Genomic DNA, 18,666 nt, shown 5'->3' on the forward strand with positions numbered 1-18,666 from the left:
ATAGGGAAATTTAAAATAATTAATGAATGTCCTAGACAGATATGAATCACTGAATGATGCCAATACTTAAATTTTTAATTTTTCTGGACTGGCAAGAGAAAGGAATGTTGAATGTTCTTCTTTTTCTAAAGAATGTTTTAACTTAGTGACCATCACTACTTTACTTATATGACTTTGAAGTTTGTGCAGAAGAGTTATATCTTTTATTACATTGAAAGGATAGTGACATATTATTAGTTATAATCAGTTTTGCTTCTCTTAGAAAACTATTTATCTAGATAATCTACACAATGGATATGACTGATTTTAATAATAAATTTAGGTTTGCATGGTGGACTGATTTATCAAGACATAAATTTCCATGTGTTTTCTGGACTTGTCCAGGTTGGAGTGTTTGTTGAGCAACTATTTGATGAATAGATTACTCTCTTTTAGTGTTTCTGCCCTAATATTTTAGTTTGAAATGAATGTGTTTCAGAGTACTGTGCTTTGAGCTCTAATAATTGAATTTTTAATTTAGTATGACATTTCCCACAGTTAACTGATAGACATGTTCCCTCTAGGCTACTTATGAATCCATATGGCTTTAATTTAAGCTATCATCTGAATTTGAATCAGTGATTTTTGAATGAATTCTGAGAAGCTCTTTTAAGGGGGTACTCTTGTTGGGACTGGGACTGGGAGTGGGACTCGGTCCTTCTTGCTCTTCGGTTCTTACCTGTACTAGTTTTATTTCTTCAAAATTTCATGTACAGTCTTTGAAGAAACAATACTCTAGAGAATAAAAGATGTTTGCAAATTATTTTTGATGTAAACTGATTGTTGATATTTGCTTAGGCACTATCAGATATTTTTTAGTTTGGGAAATAAAGTTGACAGACCTGGTGATAAAATGATTTAAGTTTAACTTGATCACATGTATCTTAGTAACTTGGGATTTTTCAAACTAAGTGCCAACAAGGACCAGTTCACAGGTTGTCCCAGAGTTCAAATCCTTTTTGTTCCTTTGAAAAATAGCAAGTGCAGTTTCTCATTTCTGTCAGTCAGATGCTATGATGAGAAGATAATTTTGCCATCTCTTTCATCCCTTAAATTAGTTAAATTAAAGAATGCAGGGTTTGGTATAGTGTTTAAGAAATAACTTCAAATTGCAAATTAGTTTGTTTTCATGGGGTTGTTTTTCTGTTTTGTAGATCCTGAAAATATTCTGACAATAAGTCTTTTATGTTCTAAATGCATCAGACCCATTACAGACCTTTTATTATTTTTAAGTAAAAATGTCAGCAGAATGACTAATAGAGCATGAACAGTGCTTATGACACTGTAGTCCATTGTGTAAGTATTGAAAGCAAAATTTGCATTCCTAGGAAAGCTTGTTCCCAATCAGAATATAGAAGGCATTCTTTAATGTTCTTGGGCTAACATGGTGTGTAAATGTCCAGGACATTACTTGCAAGAAAACATTTTTTAAAAAGTATCATTTCTTTCTATGGAATACTGAAGAATAAATGAGTTGGCAGTAAGAGTGAAGCACTTTAAATAAGGCAAGTGGCTTAGATCTATCTTATTGTAATGCTTATGATCAGCAGTGATCGGAAGTGGAGAGATACGTTTCTTAAGTCCTTGGAGGCATTTGCCCTAGGATTTATGAAACGATATGTGATTTATTTCCAACTTTCTAGGTTGGTGAGAATTAGGAGTGTATAATGCTGGTATGTTTATCTACATTTCTAATTTTCAGAATTTTTTTTTACTTTTATAAGTAATGATTTATTAATTTTAAGATATTTGAATAGGAGAAGAGGAATATATTTACCATCTCTGTTTCTGCTTGGTTTTATTTTCTGTTTATTTTTATTAAGTTCCTTGAAGTGACAGTGTAACTAACATTGAAGTAATGATAATTCTGCTAACAGTGAAGTAAACTGATGGAGCCAGAGATGGTTAATGCTTTAGTTATGGTTTCGTTGAAATTACTGGTGGTGGATTCAGTTTTGTGATTAAAGCTTGGGTTAGACTTTTGCCTGAATATTTTGAAAGTTATTTAAGGTGTGTGTGTGTGTGTGTGTGTGTGTGTGTGTGTGTGTATGCACACGCGTACATATATTTAAAAAATCCCCCGAATATTTGTGCTTTGTGTTATGGTAGATTTGTGAGTTTATTAAAGCATTTTGGCTGTAAAAGTTTGTATATTTTAGAATGCCCTTGAGTTTAATCCTCAGTACCCAAAACGTTTTTTATTCAGTTTTCCCAGTCTAAATGCTTTATTTAAATTCTATTAGTAGATTTTTCTTAAAAGGAGATCCTTATTTCGAATTTCCTCCTATTTCCCTTTTCACAAGGGTGCTGTTATATTTCCACAATGTTATTTGTTGAACGCCTTCTACCCTTTTAGTATTTCGCAGTAAGTAATTTCTACAGGTTATGCTTTTTGATTGTTATTACAGTTTTCTACAGGATTGTTATAGAAAGGAACTTAGATTAAATAACTTGCCAAGTCTCTGTGGCTGTAAAGTTTATGTTTTCGATCCACTAGACACTTCTATGTCTGTATTCTGGGTTTTCTTCTGCATTCCTGTTACATCCTTTATATACCTTCATTCCTACCCTGTGCTATTATGAGGCACCTTCACTGGGTTATAAATCTCTTAAGGTAATGAATCTGTTTTCAGCTCTGGACATAGTATGTCAGTGATATCAGTAAATGCAGAAGAGAAAGGAGGATAAGTAAGAGAAAGGGGATGTAGGAAGTTCCTGCTCCCCAAATAAAGGGAAATAGGAGAACAAGAACTAAATTGGATGAGGCCTTTTGTTGGAGGTGAAAGTCCTCAGTTTTCATCCTTTCTAGGAAGCTGAGGTGTGGTGTTTTGAGTTATGGGCTATTTGGAGATGACATGTAAACCCTTACTATCTTGAGGCAGATTTCTCAACATTAATAGAGATGCTTGTATTCATTAGTACTCAATAGGTACCAAAATTCAGTTGTTTAGATGTGCTTTTCTTTTTTTGAGTGTGAGTGTTGGGGGGGGGGTGTATTGAGAATTGAAACCAGGGTTTCTTGAATTATTAGGTAAGTGCTCTACCACTGAGAGACATCCCCAGCTCTAGATGTTGTTTCCTTACTTTGTAAGTTTTATGCTTATTAACAATTAAATGAATTTAATGTTGCTCATTAAAATATTTTTAAATGTGGAGAATGTTTTACCTTATCTATTTGTATTATTTTTAGGGAAGAGGGTACTGGGGATTGGATCCAGGGACATTCTACCGCTGAGCTACATCCCCAGCCTTATTTTATTTTTTATTTGGAAACAAGGTCTCACTCTATTGCAAAGGGCCACAGGAGGTTGCTGAGGTTGGCCACCAACCTGCGATCCCCCTTGTCTCAGCCTCCCAAGTACTGGGATTACAGGCATGTACCACCATGCTTGGCTTTTATTGGTAACTATTGCATATAGAAGAAAATTTCTATCCCTCTGCCAACACTCAGTTTGTATAACTCTGCTCACCAAAGTTACTATACTTTGAAATAGTAAAACTTTTGAGACCAAAAGGGTGGAGTATTGTTCTTAGGGATAGTGTAGAAAAGGAAAAGGATATTCTATTGTAATAACAGTAGACCAGTTAGTTGTGGGATGACTGAGAGTCAGATGATGAGATTTCTCTTTTGTTCTTGTGGTGGAAAGAAAACTTTGTCACTCTGGCTGAGATAGTGGCAGGACTATTAGAACAAAGGATGACTAATGCTCTACTATATTTTGCCTCTTTTACTATAAAACCAAGTTATGTTCTTTCATAGGTATGTACGTGTGTGCATATTTTTATTTGGTTATTTTTTGGAATCAGAAGTTAGCATTTAAATATATTGATATTTTTAAATTTAGGAATTGAGAGTGATATAATTTTGGATTGAATGAGTGGGTAAGAGAGAGAAGAATTCGCACTTGGGAGGCTAAGGCCAGGATCACAGGTTTGAGACCAGCCAGTACATTAAAACAAGAGAGAGAGAGAGGGAGGGAGGGAGGGAGGGAGGAAGGGGAGAGAGAGAGAGAGAGAGAGAGAGAGAGAGAGAGAGAGAGCGCGCGAGAGGGAGAGGGAGAGGGAGAGGGAGAGGGAGAGGGAGAGGGAGAGGGAGAGGGAGAGAGAGAGAGAGAGGGAGAGGGAGAGAGACGGAGAGAGAGAATTTTAGAATGATTGTGAACTTGGATAAAAGCATTTGTAAATGTAAATTGTATGTTCATGCAGTGTTTTTTTTTTTGATACTGGAGATTTAATTAGGGGAATTCGACCTCCAAGCTAAATCTTCAGCCCTTCTTAATTTTTTATTTTGAAACAGAGCCTTGCAGGGTAGCTAGGAGTCTCACTATATTACTGAGGCTGATCCTCCTGTCTCAGCCTTCCAATCTCTAGGGTGACAGGCCTGTGCTACCACACCCAGCTGCATGTAGTCTTTAAGTGCTCTTAAGGGTTGATAATCAGAATTTAGTACATTAAAATATGATTACAATTTTATTTGAAGAGTTATTTTGAACCTTTTGGGAAAGGATTATATGAATAAGTGTATGAATAAGTATAAAAGGATAAATGATGCCATTAACAGTATTCCGAAGGGCTGGTTAAACTCAGACTAGTCTTGTTGTTCCTGAGAATATATTCTATATCATTTATTCTATGTAATAAATTTAATTAAAAATCATTAATTTCTAAGATATGTATTTTGTTTATAAATATTTCTGACATATCATACTTGACCTATTTGAATAAAGATGCTAATACTCTTGAGGGTAAAAATTATGTTTTTCTTACCTTTGAGGTATTATGATTATTTCTGTTAAAGTGGACACTTACTTATCCATTAATCTGAATCTTGTTAATTACTTGCAGGTTATTCAGGTCTGGGGATTTTCTCTTTACCTGTGGCCTAGATATTTGAGCCTAATCAGTGTTTTTATTTTCTCTCCTGGTACCTCCGTTAAAGGATTTACAGAACAAAAAGGAATCATGACTATAACTTAATGTTGTTATTATTTGGGGGGGACTGGGTATTGATTCCAGGGGCATTCTACCTCCAAGCTATACCCCCAGCCCTATTTTTTATTCTTTATTTTGAAACAGGGTGTCATTAAGTTGCAGAGGGCCTCACTAAGTAGCTGAGGCTGGTTGTGATCCTCTTGTCTCAGCCTCCCAAGTACTGGTATTACAAACATGTGCCACCACATCTGGCTTAATGTTATTTCTTAACAACTCTGGTTAACAGAAGTGCCCACACTAATTGGGAATGAAGAACTATTATTAATATGCTTCAGCACTGTGAAAGGGCCCTTGCATGGCAAAAGCTTATGTAGTACTAGAAATTATGTTGAAGGAAAGGTTTTTGAGTTACATTTTCAAATAGAACATTATGTGTGTGCGCGTGTATGTGCATGAATGTGGGGCAAGGGGTAGTAAGGGCATTTTGACTATCCAGAGATGAAAGGATATTAAAAATGGTAAAATCGAGTTTAGCAAAAATTTTCAATATTTAGAACTGCAATTTCTTATCTGTGAGCCTGTACTCCAAATTATAGATTTGAACTTCAAGACTAGCATATTTGGCACTTCTACCATTCTAGACTTCCTTATGGTTTTTTAATGTAATCATTGGTAATACTTTCAATTTCTCTACATTTCCATCTCCATTTTGGAACCTGCTGTCTTGTAGAACATAATAATTGAACTTTAATGTAATCTATGAATTACATGGAAAATGGGCTAGGGAGAATGATTGCTAGTTTGGAGACATAGCTGTCTTTCTTAGTTAAGCATACATTGAAAAAAAATCTGTTTTTGTTATGGGAGGGAGGTAATATTTAGTGATTAAAGCATATACAATGAAAGACTTACTAAAATTTAAAGAATACCATCAAAGCTTTAAAAACCTGTGACTGAAATCTCTGTGAAATAGTTATGAAATGAAGGGCCATTAAGAAGTATATTTGACAGACTTGGGCGTGATGGTGCACACTTGTAATCCCAGTACTTGGGAGGCCAGGATAGGAGGATCGCAGGTTTGTGGCCAGCTTCAGCTATTTAGTGAGGCCCTCCGCAACTTAGTGTGATCTTGTTTCAAAATAAAAAGAATAAAAATAGGGTTGGAGGTCTAGCTTGGAGGTAGAATGCCTCTGGGTTCCATCCCCAGCACTCAAAATAAAAAAGTATATTTGAACCATGGCCTTACATATTTATAGTATGTTATCTTTTCATTTATATGTCCAAATTATGTCTAATTAAACTTTTGTCAAGAATGATATGTGATTCTTTTTTTAAATTTTATAACTTTTCCTCAAGTCTTTTATTTTTTGCGATGATAGATTTTATTTATCAAAGATTTCTTTGTTTAATGTATTTCTCCTGTAAGTCAATTATACCTTTATCTTAGTAGATCTTGCTGTCAGTTTTTAGTAGTGTATGTGTGTTGTAATTCCTATTCGTAAAGAGCTTTGATTTTTATTTATAAAGTCTTCTTAGTAAGCAAAATGAATGTTATTGAGCTTGTGCATTTTAAACCTAGCTGGAAAACATAAATTTGCTCAAAAACAGTAGCAAGTAGTTAGGTATAGCTATAAACTAAAGATGAATGTCCTGACAGGAGTATAGATATCCAGGAGAAATGCCATTCATCTAGAAAGTCTTCCTGAGAGGGATGACTTTTGTTTCTTAGCCCTGTATTTAAGCGTTTTGCCTTTAACTTAACTTTGAGCATTTTAACAGTAACTTACTTTTTTATATTTCAGCATCATTGTCAGTTCCAGGATGCTGCCCTTCTTACCCCTTCCCCACCCTTCTTCAACCTGCAGTTCTTTTCCAGTAATGGTGTGTGTGTGTGTGTGTGTGTGTGTGTGTGTGTGTGTGTGTGTGTAAAATTATAGTTTAGATAACATTTTTATATCATTTTTCTTTGATATTTCTTACTATCCAGTAAAATACATAGAATGGATATTTTTTTTTCCCTCCTCTATCATATTGAGGATTGAGCCCAGGGACATTCTGTCTCTTAGTGACACCCCCACCTTTTTTTATTTTTTATTTTGAAAGAGGATATTGGTAAGTTGCCAAAGGTCTCACTGAATTGCTGAGGCTGGCCTTGAACCCCCATCTCAGCATCCCAAGTACTACAATTTATAGGTGCGTGTCACCACACACACCTACCTTAAAACAGGTATTTTTATCTTCACTTTACAATATGAAATTGAGATTCTGAGAAGCTAGTTTAATGACTTTCCATGATTTATGACATGTTCTTTCTCTTTCTCCTCTAATAGCTTAAATTTATACTTCCTGATTGGAATGGGAGAGTAGTTTGTATTTTGGCATTTGTCAAAGTGTCTTCTGCTGTTTATGCTTTTGTATGGCTACATATAATAGTCCTCTTCTAATCACTTAACCATAGATAATCCTTTTATCATCATCAAATAATAGTATGCAACATTTGGGATTAAAACAAAAAGTATCTATGTTTAGTGAATGAATAATTAAAACTGCTTACTGAAGGAGAAATATGAAATTTCCTTTTCCAGGGATTGTTTTTGCTTAAATAAATTGTTTTAATTTTGCTCTGACAAAGGCTGTGTGATTAGGGATAACTCCTTGCTTCTTAATGATCAAATTTGAGTATGTCATTCATTTTTCTCCTCCAGTCCTGTGTTTAATTCCATTCTGCTAAACTAGGATTTTCTGATTGCTAAGAGGTATTCTAGATTCTATTGGGTAAAAATAAGGCTTAAATGGTTTTGATGTTTCTGTTTGTCATATACTGTGAGAAACACTTTGCATACATATTTTATCTTTATAAGGAACTTCATAGGAACTGTGAACAGTTTTTTTTAACATATTGTAAGCTCTCAATAAGTCTTCATTACATCACCTAATAAATTTAATTAAATTGAGCTTTTGAGCTTCTATTTTGTGCCAATCATTAGTATAGAACTAGACCAGTGTTTCTTAGTCCTTTTAAAAATAATTTCCCTAGGGAGCATTTTTAAACAATCTTCCCATTTGTCCTCTCCACCCATCAAAATGTAATATCATGGATAGAATACCATTTTATGTACTATATGAGCATCTATACTTTATACATAAAAGTTATTTTTTTGTCTGTACTATTTTTTTGCACCATTGGGGGCAGTATTTCTTCAGTTGGGAATGCATGCTGTAGATACTAGGGATACAGTAGTGAATAAAACAAAGCTTGACACCCTCAAAGAGCTTACATTTTAAGGGGGCTAAGGTTAAAGGGAATGTGGGAGACAAAATAATCAAATAAGTATAAGAAAAAGAATGTTACATGTCATTGGGTACTCTGAGAAAATTAAAGCAGGGAAGAGGAAGTGAATGAGTAGGTGGGTTTATAGCGGTTTGTGTTTTTAAGATGGCTAAGGAAAGTCATATTAAGATTGTAATATGTGAGCAAAAATGCTGAAGGGGAAGAAGGGAGAAATGAGAAGGAAGAAGAGAGTTATCAGTAGAGATAACCCAAAGTATAAAGGCCTCCAAGTCAGGCTTTCCTAGTGTTTTGAGGAATAATAAGGAGGCTCCTATCACTGTTGTGCAGGAGAGCAAAGGGAGAATAGTAGAAGATGAGGTCACGGAGGTAAGAGTAGGGTGACTGTGAAAGCTCTCTTAGGCCATTTCAAGGAATTTTGCTTTTATTCAAAGTGATATGGGAAGGCATTGGAAGGTTTTGAGGAGAGAAGTAACAGTAATCAGATGTTTCAACAAGATCCTCCTGTCTACTATGTTAAGATTGGTGTCAAGAAGCAAGGACATTGGCTTATAGGAAATTGGAATCACCTAGGAAGGAGACAATATGGTAGAAGAAGTGACAAGAGCAATTGGATAATGGATGCATTTTGAAGGTGCAGCTAACAGAATTTTCTGAATAACTGAATGTGAATATAATGGAAAAGAAAAAAATAGCTACAAAGTTTTTGGCCCAAGAAAGCAGAGAGAGAGTTATAATTTACAAAAATCTGGAAGACTGTTGGAGCTGGTTTGAGTGAGAAAAGCCCGAGTCTAGTTTTCAGTATATTAGTTGTACACCTGGAGGTGTTTAAATAAGTAGGTTATTGGAATTTAGAATTCAATAAAAGTCTGAAATTGAGCTATAAATTTGGGTTCATCTACTTTAGGTGAAAAAATTGTGAGACCATATGAAATTATTAAGGAGATGAGAAAATATACCTTGGAGTTACAGGCTTTTCTCTAGACTCATTTAGTTGTGTGGATATATAAGCCTGGAGCAGCAGAGAGTTGGCTTTTTAAGACTTATAGAAATTGATAGTATGGAAAAGAACCATGGTGAGCCTAAAGCTCAATCTTTAGGGAATGAAGGACAATGATGTAGAGATTGGTAGATGATTCAACAGGGAGAGAGAGAATACTGAAGAGAAGAGGCTCAAAGACTGAGTTTTGAGACACTCCAATGTTATGAGGCGAAGGAGGTGAAGGAACAGGAGATGTGAGGATAGTGGCTGCTGAGCTAGACAAAAGAAAAAGTAAGGGTTTAGCATTTTGGAAGCCAAGTGGAATAAAGCATTTCAAGGAGGAAGACATGATTAACAATGTTAAATGCTGGTAGTGGATTTAATAAAGTAGAGGTTATTAATGTCCTTGACAAGAGGATTTTTGTTGGTGTGATGGAGCAAAGGCCTGACTGATGTGGGTAGAGAGTGAGGTGAGGAAGTGGAAGCAGTGAGGGTAAATGTTTCTTCCAAAGAGTTTTTTTGTTTGTTTGTTTGTTTGTTTTGTTTGTTTTGTAAAGGAGCTCAGATAAATCAAGTTGAGGGAAATATAGCACATTTCTGTGCTAGTTGGAATGATTGATTAGCAAGAGCATATTTTATGATATAGGAACCAAAGAAAATTGCTGGAGATCATCTCCTTGTGCTGACAAGAAGAGATGAGTCTAAGGAGCTTTAAAGGAGTTTGAGTGAAGTAAGTTGTCATGAATTCAAAATTCAGAGTGAGTCTGGTTATGATTGTAGGTTTTTCTTTATATTCATTTAGCTGTTTTGATATGTAGGTCTGGAGCAACAGAGAGATGGCTTTTAAGAATTATGGAAATTGGTAGTATGGGAAAGAACCGTGGTGAGCCTAAAGCTAAATCTTGAAGGAATGAAGGACAGTGACTTAAAGATTAGTAGATGGTTTCAACAAGGAGAGGGAGTAGACGGTGTAGTCTAATGACATGAGGTTGAATGCTTTGGGTTTCTCAAGATGGAGAGGAAGAATAACCTGAAAGTAGTAATGAGAAACAAAGTCCACTTTCTAGGCTTGAATAGGAGAGAGGAATATAGGAGAGGAAATGAAGGTACTTAGTTCAGGAAGAACAAGAGAATAAATACAGTGAGTTTATGAAATACAAATAGCAATTGTGTGTGTGTGGGGGGGTATTCTATATGTCTTCAGTTAGAGAATATGCACCCTGAAGACTTTTTTTTCTTTTTATTTTATACTCTATAGCAGAAGCAATGTTAGTCAAAAGTAGAACTGATTCTCTTCCTCTATCTAGCTACACCATTAATTTGTTATCATATTTCAAAACATTCATTTCACTTCACTTTATAAATGTAGGGGCTTTAACTAGAAAGATCTTAGAGGTCCTTTATAATTTTAATAGCCTATCAGTTCACTGATTAGCTATCAGAATAGCTGGCTAACTGATGCCTATTTTTGCATTTGAAAGGAACAATTAAAAAAAATTAATTTGGCCAGATGTCGTGGTGCATGCTTATAATCCCAGCATTGAGAGGCTGAGACAGGAGGATTGGGGTTCATGGACAGCTTCAGCTATTTAATGAGGCCCTTTGCAACTCAGTGAGTCTCTGTTTCAAAAATAAAGAATAAAAAGTAGGGCTGGGAGTATAGCTTGGGGGGGTAGAATGCCCCTGGGTTTCATCCCTAGTCCCGCCGCAAAAAAAAAATAAAAATAAAAATAAAATAAAATAAATAAAATAATTCTAGCCACCATACAGCTTAGTTTTATTACAAGGTATAGGCAATAGCCAAGCACAATCAGAGTGAGAAATGAGACAGGAGAGGAGGATGAGGTCGGACAGTGATCTGAGTAGAAGTGGATATATGTGAATGTGGACTAAGATATAAATTTGAAAATCATTTATGCACAGGTGATAAATGAAACTGTGGGAATCTATGCTGTTGCAGAGAGAGGTTGAATACAGAGAACAGTAGCAAGGCCAGAGCTTTCAAGAGAGTCAATTTCAGGGGCAAGTGGAAAAGAAGAACCTGGAGAACTAGAGAATAAAAAGGAACCCTGTAAATTTTAGTGACAACAGAAACCTAGAGAGAAATGAATTCCTAGAGGGAGGCAATGACAGTAGTATCACATGTGCAGAGAGGTTAAGGAAGGTGAGAAATAAGGAAAAACAAGGCTCCTGGACTTGTTATTGAGGTCATTAATGGCATCCAGAAAGCAATGACTAACTAGAGTAGTTGAGTATTATTAATGAGTCTCATGTAGGTTTAGGTAATCACTATTGAGTGCCTACTAAATGTCATGTTGTATGAAGTCTATTCTTGTGTGTATACTCATCCCCACCAAGTAAAAAGAAAAAAGAAGAAAGAAAAGAAAGGAAAAAAAGAGTCTGGATGGGGCAGAATGAAGAGCACAGGAGGAAGACTGGCTTTGAATCTGAGAAAGGACATTATCATTATCTAAGTTAAGAAGGAAGGGTTGGCTTGAATGTTTACATTTACTAGTGGAGGGGTAAGAAATTGAGAAAGTTGGTAGCTCAATACCTCAATATTTTTTATTTATATCATGTTTCTAAGATATAACAGAGACCATGTTGATTTAATAAATGGTTTAACATCTTATACTAATAAATCAAGTGTAGTACTATTGTATTATTGTATTATTGAAGTACTATTTTCTACTATTTTGCTTGACTGCTCTGTAGTATTAGATACGTGAAAGTATTGGCTTTGAAACACTCTTTGGCTTTCACTAAACTGATTCTTTCATCTCTCTGATCATTTTTTTTAACACTTCTACCTCCATTCTTTATGCAAATAGTTATAGTTCCATTGACTAAATCAATTCTTTGCTCCTTGGGATACAATAATATGGGTTTGATTTAGCTCTCACCTAGCTGTAGCCTCTCTAGGAGTCAAAACTGTATTTCTGCTTGTTTAATAAATATGTCAGCTTGGATATTTTGCAAGAACCTCAAATTCACTGACCTCAAAATATTTCCATATACCACATCCCATTCACACCTGATATTTCTTCTGCATTTCCTATCTTTTGCCATAGTGTGGCCTATTCCACTTGTCTATTAAGTGATTTAATTGCCTAATGTAATCTTGTTATATTTATCTCTATATCTCTAGGAATTCCTAGAACAGTAATATCTTGTGTGTAGTAGGTGCTTAAAAACAATGGTTAAATTTAGCTGAGAGGCTTGGTAACCAAAATAATTTGGTAATGAAGGGAGATTAGAATGTATAGATTCAGTTCTGAAAAAAAGACCACTTTTATTTTTTTTGGCACTGGGGATCAAACCCAGTGTCTCATGAATGCTAGGCAAGTGTTGTACAACGAAGCTACACCCCCAGCCACATGACTCTTATTTTTTCCAATCAAGTCAATTATAGAGAGACACATTTTATTTTATTTTATTTATTTATTTTTTGCGGGTCTGGGGATGGAACCCAGGGGCATTTTTTATTCTTTATTTTTTATTCTTTTTTTTTTTTGGTGGTACTGGGGTTCCTGGAAGCCCTTCTACCTCGGGGCTACACTCCCAGACCTATTTTTACATTTTCATTTTGGAAACAGGGTCTCCTAAGCCAGCGCACGGCTGGCTTCGAACCTGCACGATCCTCCTGTCTCCGCCTCCCAAGCGCGGGGATTACAAGCATGCGCCACCACGCCCGGCTATTCTTTATTTTTGAAACCGGGTCTCACTGAGTTGTAGAGGGCCTCACTAAGTAGCTGAGGCTGTCCACGAACCGCGATCCTCCAGGTCTCCCGCCTCCCGAATGCTGGGATTATAAGGGTGCGCCACCATGCCTGGCGAGAGAGACGTTTTAAAAGGTTGATTGATAGAGGCAGAATCTGGATTGCCAAGGATTGCCAAGGATGAAGGAGTACAAGTGCATACTGAGAAAATGGAGACAAGGTTTGCTGAAATGTGGAAGGTTCCTGAACTCTAAGGAATGGAATATAGTCTGCAGATTTGGGAAGAAATTTGTGAAGGAAAATTACATGTGGTGTTTGAAAGGAAAATGAATCCGCTGTCAGAATGCAAGTACCATGATTACTCCAGGTTATGTGCTTCCATTTTTTACCAGAAAAGTACTCCAAATGAGTCAGGCCACAGAAGCCAGCAACCAGCTCCAAAGTGCTAAGGTTACAAGGTTAGAATAAGTGCATGAATCACAGAATAAGAAGCCTCATAAACAGAATATTGGGCAGTGGTAAAGCTGATGTCCTGCAGTCAGTTGAGTTTATATTCCTCTGTTCCAGATCTGTCTGATTGAGTTACTTATTTAAGAGAAGAATTACTGAGCCAACAATGCATACATTTTTAAGGAGTCTCTCCTTTGCCTTATTGTTGATATAATTTGAAATCACGTATATTTTGAAATTGCATATATGTTGGAAATTGAATCACTATTTAGTTAATTTAGAATACTTTTCAAAATATGATTCATATATTTTAAAAGCTAAGTATAGATCCTAGCAAAATCACTTAATATAAAGAATGAGAATATTTAAAGAAAGTTGTGGCTTATATTTCTTGATAGGGTGTCATTTCTACATATTTATAAGGAAAAGTACTGAATTTGCATAGTGATAGCCCCAAGCTCTGTAATAAAAGTAGCTGTTGGATTTAGTTTCTCTTTTTTATATGTAAATATTCTCTTAACGATTTTATTGTAAGAAATAATACTGGAATAATTCTATTTAGTCTGTTGTCTTAACTTGATATTTAAGACTAAGGCTATGTTTACATAAGTAAAATATTTAAAAGGAAACTATTTCAAATATGAAGCTATTTTAGTTTATATATGTACATATGTTTATAAAATATTTAGCCAAATTTTCAGTGTTCATATAGATATTATGTGGATGTTACAAAAGACTCAGTATTCATTTCAGAAGCTCTGGACTACCTTAGAACTAAATGCAGTCATCCAGGCTACCTTAAGCTTCTAGATATTGTAAGCCCAGCATTGTAAACCTGGTATTTTAACCTTAAACATTGTAAAGTCCCTCACATTGTAAGCAATTCAAAGAATTGCTTTTATGAGATTCTCAAAGAGGTATGTGACCACCAAAAGGTTAAGGAACATAGTCTAATCAATACTTTTTACAGAGAATAAAATTGTCCTAAGGAGTGTGGATTAAATGGTTAGGTCAAGGATATTGCTCTTAGCTAGATAAGACTAGGATCCTGTTTCTCAATTCCCAACTACATTCCCTTTACCATCATAAAGGAAATAACAGATAGCAAGAAACCAGTTCCCACTTACTGTTTAAAGATTGTCATTTTCTTAAAACATAACATCTTTAAAGAATTTAATGTTTTCTTTAGTGTCCTAAGGAGTCTTTTAATGGGAACCGAACACTATATGTGACATGTGAAATAATAAACACACAGGACTCCAGAAGGCAAACAACTTTCTCTTTGTCTTCCTCTACTGTTGTTTCACTCCTCTCTGTACCCTTAGGTCAATTTCTTTCTATTTTATCTTGTATGTTTTAGTCATGGGTTCTGATTAATTTGATTAGAACAATTCTGTCTTTTTGTCATTCTTACTTATTCTTTCTTAATTATTTCACAAATACTTGCAGAGAGCTGCTTACTTAGGTATCTCTAAGAAGTCCTGGGTAGTTGAATGTGAAGAACAAGGGCACATGGGAGCGGGTGGGAATAGATAAGAGGAAGTTTGGATAAGGAGTTAGGGATTAATTAGATCATATATCGACTTGAGGCTATGGCAAGGTATTGATCTTTATCCTGAGAACATGCTTATGCATGCATCACTATAGTATTTTGACTTCAACTTTTTAGAAAGATACTAAGGAGTGGTATAGCTGGGTCATATAATAGTTCTAGTTCTAGTCTTTTGAGGAAACTTCATACTGCTCTCCATAATATTAGTGCTAATTTACAATCGTGCCAACAGTGTATAAGTGTTTCTTTTCCCCCCACAACCTTGCAAGTATTTATTATTATTTGTATTCTTGATGACTGCCATTTTTATTGGAGAGAGAAACTCAGTGTAGTTTTGATTTGCTTTTCCCTGGTTGCTAAAGATATTGAGCATTTCTTTATAACTTGTTGGCCATTTGTATTTTTTAAAGTTCAATTGTACATTTATTGATTGGGTTATTTGGGTTTTTTGTGTTAGACTTTCTGAGTTCATTATGTATTTTAGATAGTAATCCTCAGTAAGAGGCAAAGCTTTCTTCTCTAATCTATGGGCTCTAATCTGTGCGCTCTCTGTGCTCTTGATTTTTTTTTTAATTTGATGAAATTCTGTTTATTAATTTTTTGTTTTATTTCTTAGGTTTTTGGAGTTTTGTGTTCGCTCTGTTGATTGTTTCCTTTGCTGGGCAGAAGCTTTTAAACTCGATGTAATCTGATTTATCAATTCTTAGCTTTTGTTTCCAGGGCTATTAGAGTCCTGTTAAGGAGAGTGCTGCTGGTATCAATAACTTAAAGTGTTTCCCCTATATTTTCCTCTAGTAGTTTCAAACTTTTTGATTATTACATTGAGGTCTTTGAGCAAGAAATAGGAATCTAGTTTTAGTTTTATACATGTGGATATCCAGTTTTCTCAGCACCATTTGTTAATGAGGCTGTCTTTTCTCCAATTTGTATTTTGTTTTCTTTGTCAAGAATCAGTTGATTGTATGTCCATGGGTCTATTTCTGAGTCTTTAATTCTGTCCCATTGGTTTATCTGTTTTTGTTAGCATGGCTTTGTAATATATTTTGAAATCAAATATAGTGATGCTTCTAGCATTGCTTTTTGTTCAGGATTGCTTTGGCTACTCAGCCTTATATTTCCATATAAATTTTAGGATGTTTTTTTTCTAGTTCTGTGAAGAATACCATTGGAATTTTGATGAGAGTTGCATTGAATCTTTAGATTGCTTTCAGTGTTATGGCTATTTTAATGATAGTAATTCTCCCAATACATGTACATAGGAGGTCTTTCAGTCTTCTAGTGTCACCTCCTTGGTTAGACTTATTCCTAGGTTTTTTTTTTTTTTTTTAGATGTTTGTGAATGGGTTTGCTTTCTTGATTTCTTTTGTGATGTGTTTTATTATTGCTGTATAGAATAAATACTGATATTTGTGTGTTGATTTTGTATCCTGCTACTTTGCTGAACCTGTGATTATGGCAGAAATACACACACACACACACACACACACACACACACACACACACACACACACACAGCAAACCTATTAAAAATTCTCCTGTAACAACCATGCACTGTTTCCTTTAGAGCTACCCCAACTGAAAGTGGCCACAAGCACACTAGAATGCAGAGCTTTATCTTCAGTAGTTTTTTTCTTCTCTCCTACTGCCTAATGCATGCTTGATCACCATAGCTTTTGGTTTAGTGTCCTATTTCCTCTCATTTATTCCACTTCTCCTATGCTCGAGGTCAAGTTCTGTGATTACCTGTTTTTTTTTTTTTGCAGTAATGAGGGTGGAACCCAAGGGCATTGTACCTCTGAGTCACACTCCCAGCCCTATTTTTTAGCCTTTTTATTTTGAACACAGGTCTCACTGAGTTGTGAAGGGCCTCGCTAAGTAGCTGAGGTTGTCCACAAACCGTGATCCTCTGTTATCAGCCTCCCGAAGGCTGAGATTACAAGCATGTGCCACCACACCCATCTCTGTTTACCTTTTATGAACTGGTTATTAAACCAGTTCTGTATTTCCCCAAATTCATGTGATTCCTGATGGATTCCAAAAGAGAATGATCCTTTATCCTCAAAGATAGTAAAGGATATTCCAAGCAAAAGGAATAGGAAAGCAAGCTGACCTAGCTATACTCATATCTAACAAAACACTCTAAGCCAGAATCAGAACATACAAAAAAGTTACTACATACTATTAAAAAGAATACTTCAACAAGGAGATATGATTACACATAAAGAAAATATGGTGCAGAAATTTGTAGAACTTAAGCGACTCTGCATGGACAGCAACCGCAGAGCTAGAATAAAAACAGAATCACTCTGACTTCAAAGCATGTGTCTTTCATTATGAAAATAAGTACTGTCACCATAACTACAAAATGTATTTATTGTTAAATATAACATAATAATAAAAGAGTAAAAATTTTTAAAAAGAAGGTACGATTATAAATATATATGTGCTGAATGTCATAGTACTTGATTTTATAAAATAGACACTACTCAACATTAAGGAGAGATAGACTCCTTTGCAGAAATAATGAGTGACTTCAGTACCCCACACTTCCAACAGATCATCCAGACAGAAACCAACAGAGCAACATCAGAGTTGAATTACACTATAGATCCAATGAACTTAATACGTACAGAACATCCAACAGCTGCAGAATACACATTCATTTTCTCATCATATTGAACTTTTTAATTCTGAACTTTGGTCTCTATCAGTGTCTGAGATATTCCAATCATTGCTGTTTTATTTTTTTACCCTAAGTAATACTTTCTTTTACTGATAAAATACCAATGATTTTGTTTGTGACATTGTCATTTAAAAAAATTTACAGACATAATAAATGTTGTTAATATACAGAGGCACTAAAGCAGATTTTTGTGGAAATGAAAAAGAAGACATAATAATTGCCCTTTAGCACCTAAAATTTATCAGTGAGACAAAATACACATACATGAAATCGATAAAAGATTGTATGTGGTCAGGCATCAGAAGTTCTATAGGAAGCCAGGTGTCGTGGTGCATGCGTGTAATCCTAGTACTTGGGAGGCTTAAGACAGGAAGATTGTGGGTTTGTGGCCAGCCTCAACTACCTAGGTCTTCACAACTTAGTGAGACCTTGTTTCAAAATAAAGAATTAAAAAAATAGGTCTCAGGGGTGTAGCTTGGAGGTAGCATGCCCCTCGGTTTCATCTTCAGTAACACATACACAAAAAGGTTCTATAGGAATTTGTGTAAATCAACACTAGAGTGATTACTTAGAAAAGTGGAAAAAGGTAGGGATTTAGGGCAAGCTTGTTGAAAGCATAGAATATGATGTGATGGGAAGGCACAAGATACAAAGCCCTGTCTTTCCGTCTTCATCTGTTCTGCACATCCAGCCTTGTTGACTATGTGTAATTTCTCAAATGTTCTATGCATTTTGTAGTGCTTTTGTTTGTGGAATTCTCCTTGTATTTCAGCCTGGCAATTTCCTATCTTTCAAGACTGTTCATATACCCTCTCTTCTGTGAAGTCTTCCCTGAATTTTCTGGCCAGAGTTAGCTGCTTTTCTTTTTTCCTCCAAAAGCTACAGCTACATGTGTGGTAATGGTGTTGATGTATGTATGTGTATTTAGAGTTATTATTACTTTACATCGTTTATTTACTTGTCTGTGCTATAAACTTGTGAGGTCTGTGAACATGAGGACAATGCCATATTTATCTTTGA

At 35.3% G+C, this 18,666-nt stretch overlaps 1 protein-coding gene across 3 annotated transcripts in view; it reads left to right on the forward strand.

Annotated features, from left to right (window-relative positions):
* The window catches only part of MTMR2 (myotubularin related protein 2), a gene marked incomplete at both ends in the record, with an annotated part of 78,764 nt that overhangs the window by 16,402 nt on the left and 43,696 nt on the right, over window positions 1-18,666 (forward strand). The gene's annotated exons all lie outside the window — the stretch shown is intronic.

Source organism: Muscardinus avellanarius, assembly GCF_963383645.1.
Source record: "Muscardinus avellanarius genome assembly, chromosome: 1".
NCBI classification, from domain to species: domain Eukaryota; kingdom Metazoa; phylum Chordata; class Mammalia; order Rodentia; family Gliridae; genus Muscardinus; species Muscardinus avellanarius.